Raw genomic sequence first — 9,384 nt, 5'->3', positions numbered from 1 at the left:
CCTACGCTGGCTCTGGACTCGCCCGTCAGGGCTGCGTCGCGGCAGCAGCTGCGCTCCTCCTGCTTGCTGCTGCCGCCTGTGGGCTGCCCAGCACACGAGCAGGGGAACATAAGAAAGAGGGTTTCAACAGAGAAGAAAGTGGGCGTATATGGAAATTAAAAGGTCAATTCCACTTTTCCCCTGTGGTCACAATATTGGGTGCTCTTATACCTAGAGAGATTAGGTCCAAGTTTATACCACAATGTCAGACATCTGGATCAATGCAGTTTGCAATAGTACTGGGACTAATTTAGGAGGAGGTAATCACTGGCAAGAAAATTAGATGTTGTTCATTGTGCTTAATGTACTCTTTTGTAAATCTTATCACACTACCTTCACCAGATGCAGGATTTAAGTAATAAAACCTGACAACTTTATGTGATGACTTAGAGGTAGAAAATTTTAAACTCTCCTCCATTTCTTCCTGTCTGGCCTGTCCTTGGGCTAGATTCAGCATGGGGAAGCGTTTTGGGTGGTTTAAGAAGTTAGATGCACAAGTATGGGCAAATGGGCCATTTATTGTTTCCCCTTCCCTCTATTCCTGTACCTCCAGGAGGATCTCTCACAAAGGAAATTTTGGCTGGAAAAAAAAATCTGGTCTTGGAGACAGCTACAGGCTGATTTCTCAGTCTACGTCCAGACAGCAAAAAGATTAAGTTGTACATGGAGAAACTACAGAGGCAAGTGTGGAGCTACAAGCACTAAATTAAACACAAAGAATATATAGGCATTCTACAGAGTGGAGGGAAGAAGATCAAGAATCAAAACAAGTCAAGGCTGAGCCTTGCTTAGGATTTTTAAATAGTGTCTAGCATGAGCCAATTAAGTATCACTGTTAGCTTGGACTGCCCTTTAAATATTTCTCAGGGGGTATCAATATAGCCTTTCTAAACAGCTGCATTTAAGGGTGCAGACAGAAAGGCTCTGCCCCTCCTGCTGCTGAACTTTGAATGCATTGTAGCTCTGGGACCTCTGAAGGAAGTGACACATTTTCCTCCTGGAAGGAAGCAGTTGGCTGCCTGTAGCAGCAGTCTCCAGGTTTATTGGCAGACTTAGTTCCAGTTGCTTTTATCAGTTTCTTGTAAAAGGCTTTTGGTTAGCTAAGCTGTGAATAGTTCTGCCTACTGCATAAGAGCTTAATTCAGAAATCTGAGCACTGATCGCAGGAATTTACACAGGAGTGGGGCCCTGCCATGGCTGCCCCTGTATACTGTTACCTGGAAGACTAGGGGCTCTTTTTTATTCTAATAACAAAGTAGAAGGAAATTAACCTTGTGATTACCTCGTTTGCTTTTTTATGACAGTAAAAACTTGTATGGTTTTGGGCTTGGGGTGTACAAGGATTATGACACCTTTACTCCCAATTAAAAGAACAATTACAGAGAAGAATCATGTGTCAGGTTTTTTCCCCCGATCTGTTTAGTTTTAAATTCATTGTATGCCAGTAGTCCTGATTTGAGAGGAAAATGGGACTTGGAGGAAATAATTAAAAAAGCAAGCTCTGTGTCTTTAAAAATAGACCCTTGGCTGAATTTAGGGTAGCATCTCAAGATAGGGATTGTAAAACAGGATCCAGTCAACTGAGGTCTCTTATTTTGGGTGCCTTTCTTAAGCCATATAATGCCTGATTTTTTTTCAAAGGTGCAAAGCAATGGGGGTGGTTAAAAGAAAGAACATTTAAAATTTGAAAATACTGACTTTGTTTAATGTTAAAAATTTCAATTACAATTTTTCAACTTTTTTTTATAAAACTAAAAAAGATAGAGTAGGTTAAAGAACCTAAAAAGATTGATTGAAAAAAAAAAAAAAAGAGAACTTTTCAAGGTTTTTTTCTATTGTTATAAATAACTATATTTGATTGTACAACAAATAAACAATCCAAATGCAAAATATTTTGACCAGTATTCCTTAGCATTCCTTTCCCCCAAAGAACAATTTGAACTATGGCTACTCACTACCTTGGAAACACAAACCCTCAGCATCAGGCATGTAAAAACAGAACGAAATTCACATGCACATCTTAAGCTCCAGACTCTCCCTATCTCTGCTAATGATCATTGCTATTCCATCCTAACTCCACTGAAGAACCAAAATAGGTGGGAAAAAATAAGAGTCTGTTTTATCATTTGTCACATGAATAGTCTGACATCCACACAAAGTGCATATAAAGAAAAACTTGTCAGAATTGTAATGCTGTGTACCCACTTTTCACGGTGTAAATGACACTGCAAGATTTACATTTTAGCATTGGTAATTTGACCCCAGATCTTTCCTCCACACTCAAAATTTTAAGGAGCAAGACAAGTTAATGGAACTGGAAAAGTCATCTTCATGGGTCAGAAGAACACATGCACTTTTAGCTGTGACATTAATTTCAAGCTCAACAATACTAAGTACTGTTCACCAAGCATATTACAAGCATTAACTAAAAAACCCACCTCTCTGAGATGCATATTATCATCTCCAGTGTATTTCAGATGGGAAAATGGAAACATAAAGGATTTCCCCAAGGTCTCAGAGGGAATCAACAAAACAGAACAAGAGTTAGAACTAAGGATTTCCTGTCCAGTATGCAAACACACCTCTCTCCTGTTTACAGTACTGACTTATTCACGACCAGAAAAGCCATGTGAATGGAACAATCCACTTTGAAATTTCAGCCTCCTTTCCTTCCCTGTACAGTTCATTACCTTCAGACCCTCTCAGTCCCCAAACCAGAAACATAATTTGTTATTCCAAGATAAAGGAATTAAAAAAAATGCCTCAAAACAGTTTGAACTGCAACAGTTCCTATCTGCTGAATTAACTTGGAAAACATTCTATCAACTGCAATTCATTAGCAATAGAAAAATGAAACCAAAAGCAAAACAGGACATAAGTGAAATGATAACCTGACAAACAAAGAATGATCACACCAGTAAGGTACATACAAGCTAAAAAACACACATATGCATTTTTTTAAAGTATGCTAGAATAACAGTGTTGCCACTCCAAAGTCCTTAAAGTCAGATTCCCAAAAAGCACAAAGCTGTTTTAAATGTCATGAAAGTTTATAAAATAATATTTGTGCAGTTCTTTTTTCCTTCTAGTTTCAGAACCTATAGATGGTATATTTCAAGCATTTTTCCTCTACAACAACAAAAGTTAACAAGGAAATTGAAATTCTCATATAGTCCCATGCCTCCAGGAAAAACACCAAATATCATGGGAGCTAGCAATACTGGGCTGATGGATATATTAAAGAACTAGGTGCCAGAAAACATGACTTATAGCAATGTCCCCATATTCCAAGGTATGTTTAAAAAAAAAGGAACATTTCTTCCAACAAGGTAAGGCTACCAGGCTGACATAATTTAACAATCACTCTCCAAACAATCAATGAGCTCTGTATAAGCAGTCCACTATCCCTATGGAAATGCCCAGTGAAATCAGTGGGCCTCAACCCAGGCATAAATAGTCTCTTTGGGCAGGTTGTTACAGATTTGTGATTCATGTTTTCACACTTCTGCTAGCTCCGCTTTAGGTTTTTTCTTTCATTAAAAGAATCCTCCACTCTAAACAGTACCATATATCATGTGGGTTAAATCACTTGATTTAGTTTATTAATCTCACAGCCAAGGGTCCAGGTTCAATAACTAAAACCTATAAAGCACTTAAGGCTCAGATGGAAAGGTAATAAAGCCTACAATTAGTGTTAGATAAAGGATGCATATAAAAGCCTATGCTTTAATGCATTAACTTTCAGCTTCCTGCCCTGGCTACACGCAAGTGCCTCTCCGAGATAGCTCTTGTATTAGTTTGGTCATCTGATTCCTGTACAACAGAAGGATATAAAAGAAAGATGATCATTTTTATTCCTTCAAAACCAATGCCAGCCTTGCCCAGACATAAGCACTCTGCATGGCCCAACAATATTTAAAAAACAAAACAAAAGAATCCTCCAGTAAAGGTTTGAGTTCCTCTACTTTCTGTTCTGCTGGCAGTTGCCTCATAAAAATATTGGTAGTGGGGGGCACCCTCATTTATAAAATACTTCCTGCTCCTTAGAGATGCAGCCTAGTGTTTTAAGTAATATTACGATATCTAAGATTGGGGAGACTTCTATTTTTGCCAACTACTTGTCTTATGTTTATGCCATACTTTTTAATTCCTGGGACTTGCACCAACTCGGAAGAGTAGAGACACTAACCATACACTTTTTCCACAGGGTAAGGCTAACTAACACTTGTTCAAAACAAAAACAAAGTTTTCCAAAGTGGGTTTTGGTCTGTGGGTGTGTCAGTCCTGGGGGCTCTGTATTATGGCACCCGGGCCACAATTTTGAGAGAAACTGCAAATCCTTTCCATCTCCAATTGATGCCACTGGGAGCATGTATTTTGGGGTAGATACTCCAAAATTGAGGCATCTCTAATTCAGAGGTTGCTTTCAAGATCTTTAACTATTCCTTTTGCCCAAGGTTGTGTCTGAGTGATAGGACCTAGGTCTTGTGACTCCTAACCCTGTACTCTAGCCTTATTCTGAGATTTAGTAGGGTCGCACAAACTTCCTAATCTAATTCTCTTGTGTTGATTAGAAACATTCTCCTTTTCATATAGAGCTAAGTGGGATTTTTCAAAATCCCAAATTTAATTGGAACTTTAAATAGTAAAACAATGATGTTTTATGCCTTTTGGGGTCAAATTCCCCTTCATTCATTTTCATTTTATTTTGAAATTACGTTTTGAATTTTAGGCAGATAAGGTTCTTTGGGTAGATGTGATATCTTTTATTAGACCAACTAAATAGTTGGAAAAATTGTTCTTTGCAAGCTTTGGGACTCAAACACCCTTCTTCAGACATAGTCTGACTCTCCCTGTCTTTGCCTATTTCAGAAGCTAAGGGTTTGACCTAAGGGCTCGTGTGAATTGTCTAGGTTCATTTAAAGCTAGAACTCCTGCTAAAATTCAGGTGAATAGAAAAAAAAGCGCATCATACTGGAGACATTGGGCATGTTCTGTTTTCAATGGTGGCATTATGTATTTTAAAACGAATCAGCTGTATTATGCAACCTACTTCATTTAACTTGTTTGTGTGTGAAATTATTTCCAAAGCCAGGCAGCTTTTGCATGAATAGAGCTATAAACTCTGAGCAGCTGTAAACTAAGAAAGTACCCATAGATGTCCAATATGAAAATCCATTGAGGTTTCCTCTTCTAACAGTGCAGGCATTTAATCCAATGAGCTTTATGCTTTTTAAATGACACAAACTGCTTGTATATCTAAATCAGCCTGCTCTCATTTCAGGGGTATGTTCAATAGTGAATGGCTTAAAGCCACTCAGCACCATTAGATTTTATTGCTGTCTTATTTTGTTGGGGAAATAGATTTCTAGAAGGAACCACTGGCTGTTACAGTGACCTGCAAGGTACGTGTCATTTTTCTCCACTTTTACTGATGATGTTAGCTAAAAAGCTAAGCTGTCCAGTGACTGCAAAGGGAAAGGTCAAATTCCATACAGCTGCTGAATTTTGCTTCCCTTAGTTCCATGTACTCAGTTGCTAGCTATTTTTACTTCTATACCTTTCCAAAGAGACAACACTAAACAAAAAGAAAAATGGTTTTAATAATCAGACTGCTAGGGTGGCTCCCAGTAGTTCCAGCAGTTGTGGGTAAGGACACAATTCTGACACTTGCACATGCATAATTAGTTAGCTTTGATTTCACTGGGACCACTTCTATGTATAAGCGTGTGCATTAGTGATTGGGGGCTCAAGACTGAATTGGAAGCATGCTAGTTTTTACCTTTACTTGAACAGTTAAGGCTAAATTCCCTTGGCCACTGGGACTAGGGGTTTTCAGGGCTTGACAGATTAGTTAATTTGGGACAAGTGAAACTGGATTGACAGTGAAGGAAAACCCATATGGCCAATGTATCAGTTTGTGCCAATTACCATGCCACTTAGCTTAATACAACTAAGGGCCTTGGCTGTGCTGGCCATATTTATGTAATCCTTGGCTTCAGGTAGTGCTGCAAGAGTATGGCTCACCTATGCAATGCCCCCTTAAGTTGTGAAATATTCTACCTGCAGAAAATGATGGAAGCGTCATTCATTCAAACTGGAAACTAGTTTGCTTGAGAATATACTGTAGGGAACTATATGCACTGATAGTCAGATAGAAGAGCCTAAGGTCACTTGTAGGCTATTACAAACTTCTTTATTCTGTGATAATAGCATCTTTGTTTCTAGAATTGTTGTAATTCATTATACTCTTGTCTATGGGTCACATTACTATGAAACTACAGCACATACAGAACTTTATTCTTGGAGGTTTTTTTAGAGAGAGGTTTGATCATTGTCTCTCTTTTAATATATTTCAATTAGTCATTCAACAAGATTAATTTAGATTGTTTTACTAAAATTACAGTTGTGATGATTTATCTACTGTGTATGTATATACTACTGGCCTTTAATGAGGACTATGCGTCTTAGTTCTATTATTGTTACCGGCTAACAGAGATTTTGCTTTTCTTTAAGTACATGAGGCCTGGCTATGGAGCTGAGGTGTCTGGATTGTAAATCTGCAGCTGCTATATGAAATTCTCTGTGTCACAATGGGCAGCATAAAGGACTTAGATAGTAAGTTATCTGGATGAAGTGCATCTTCTGGTCTTTGTACAGCACTTAGCAAAATTGGCCCCAAGTTCAAGATCAAGGCTTATAGTTGCTTAAAGGTTATGTCTGTCAATTGTACTAAGTTCAATTGTAATTAGTAGTTATGTCCCTGAACTTTCACCTAGATTAATTTATATGTAAATAGTAAGCTTGTATTATTTTTTCATAAAGTTTACATGATAATTTTTAGCGATTTAGTAAATATGTCTAACAAAGCTCTGTGCTGTGAGAAGCTCTTTGGAACCTGTTGCATAAATGTAATATTTATTATTACTAAAAATAATTATCATTTTATAGGTAGCGAACACATGATTCTCCTGTTTAAATTAGTGAAGCATATGCATATGGTTAAGAAATTTTGTGAAACTGCAGTAATTTTGCACCAATAACTTATACTAGCATATGACTGCCAAATCACCAAATGCATACAAGCAAAGACTGTGCATCACAAGGTGTTCCACCAGGTAATAAGGCTGTGATTTAATGTTAATTATTTATAATACTTCATTATGTTCTGTAGCTAAGTTGTTTTAAAAAAGTCTTAGTATTATGACTCTTCACTTAAACATTGTGAGATTAGCACAAAGTTCCTCTAGAAAAGATACAGTTACAAGGTTGTAATAGTTTCTTTAATCCATGATATAAAGCTCTAATTGCATTTTTTTTTAAATTGCAGGATTTTTTTAATCCACAGGAACTCCATGCCAAGGGCTGAATTAATTTCTGAAGCCCAAATTAATGGATGAATTCAGCCCTATTTGCTGAATAGGGCTGAAAGGAGGCTCACTAAGTGTTGGCAAGATGTCTTCCTCCAAGCTGTGCAAAATGTTGTCAAGTCATTCTGAAAGAATAGGGATTTATCAGATTTCATTACAAATTTGAAATCTGGTCCAGGTTGGAACAGCCCTTTGTAGAGACCTACCATGGAGGTGGAGCAGATCAGAACATCCCCCGAGCTCTGGGTAATGTGGAACTATATTTTTACGGCTGTCCCTTAACTCCCTAGGCATCCAACAAGCTGTGATCCTGTTGGCCTATGAACATCCTTAAGCTTTGGCTAAATTTGTCCCTGGACTTCTGATTTGCTCTGCCTACAAATAACACGTGGCAGGGGAGATAACATGATGCTAGTTTCAGCCCATGTGGTTTTACTCACTTGGCAGGGGATATTACAAGTATGTTACAAATAAAGTAAGTACTTACTTACTTACTTACCCTTTTTCTCCACCTTGTGGGTACAGACAGAAGTGCAGCTCCCAGCTGTAACTGAGAAGGCTTTGCAGGAAGCCTTCTGAGTTACAACTGATGTCCTGGAACAAACAGAAGTTCACTGTTGGCTCCAGGGGGAGGGGAATCTAGCTGCGGGCTGCCAACCTGCCCCTGGTTTCCCCTGGCAGTGGCCCAGCCTGTCTGTTTCAGGACAGGAGAGGGGAAAGGGAGCAGAGGGAGCTCATTCTAGGGGTTCCCCAGCCTGCTCTAGAGGGTGGGGTGGGTGTACTGGAGCCCCCCAGCCTCAGAGGGCTCCAATACACCTGTCCCACACTCTGGCAGGGGTGAAATACCCCCAGACCGAACTTCCTCTGCTCTCTTCTTCCCCCCCCATCCTGAAAACAGCTACAGGCTGGCAGGCAGTACAGACAGAAGTTATAAAAAAAAAACAAAAAACTGTGTTTCCAAATGTCTTGATCCGACCCTGCATGCAGCGAGGGGTTGGATTTTCACCAGATTGACCATTTTTGAAGCTGTCTGCAGCCTTGTACTTATGTTTGGTCACTGCTATAAACTGCTTTCTATGGCCAGATCTGGCAAAAAATGTCACTTGCCTGAGCTCTGAATGACTTGGTGTAGGGTAAAGGCCTGTCCCTTGCACTGTGGGTAGGCTGACTCCTGCTAGGGTGCACGAAAGCCTCCCAGTGGAAGCTTCTTGCCTACCCTGTTTTATGGTGCCGGGCAATTGCTCTTGGGCTTTCAGCAGTTCCCAATCTGTGGCACAGGTACCACCAGCTGTGCGCAGACAACCTGCCAGTGGTACGCATTTACAGATGTGTTATAATTACTTGAAGTGACCAAAATTTGCTGGTGGTTGAACTGGAAAATTTGCTGGCGGTACTTCATGCTGTATTGTTTAAAACTCGTGGTGTGCAACCTGTCTGAGTTTGGGAACTGCTGCTAGCTTATTCCTTCAGCATTTTGGCTATGGGGAAGTGAGACTGGGGGCAAGCAAGCCCCAAGGCCTCCAGACTTGGGGCTTGCGTGCCTCCTGCAGATTCAGGAGCATCTGAAGCCTCAGGCTGAAGAGCAGAGAGATAGGACACTTGCTGCCACCAGACCTGAGCTCTGTTTAGGGGGAATTTGGAGGCAATCTGGCTGGAGACATGACATGTAGAAGATTAAAAACGGGACAAAAGGAAGCTTACAAAGAAGCTCCCTCAGTTTTGGAGGAGGCTGGCTGAGGATGCCAATGCAACTGGTTTCTCTCGCCGGGGTGCATCCCTGCTGCCCAGTGGCTCCGGACCCAGGTCGGAGGGAGCCTTTGTCGGGTATCTGATTCAGTCGCAGTCTTGCACGGGGCCCTCGGCAGGGCGGTGCTGGGCTGCTCCCCCTCCCCGGCGGAGTGGGGAGGGAGGGCAGCCCAGCCGCCTCGGGGCGAGGCGCTGAGACGTGTGTCGGGGTGGCTCCGGGCCGGGGCCG

Source organism: Gavialis gangeticus, unplaced genomic scaffold, assembly GCF_001723915.1.
Source record: "Gavialis gangeticus isolate Ggan-Ray unplaced genomic scaffold, GavGan_comp1, whole genome shotgun sequence".
Lineage (NCBI taxonomy): Eukaryota > Metazoa > Chordata > Crocodylia > Gavialidae > Gavialis > Gavialis gangeticus.
The sequence above is the reverse complement of the archived record's forward strand: the minus strand, read 5'-3'. Positions refer to the sequence as shown.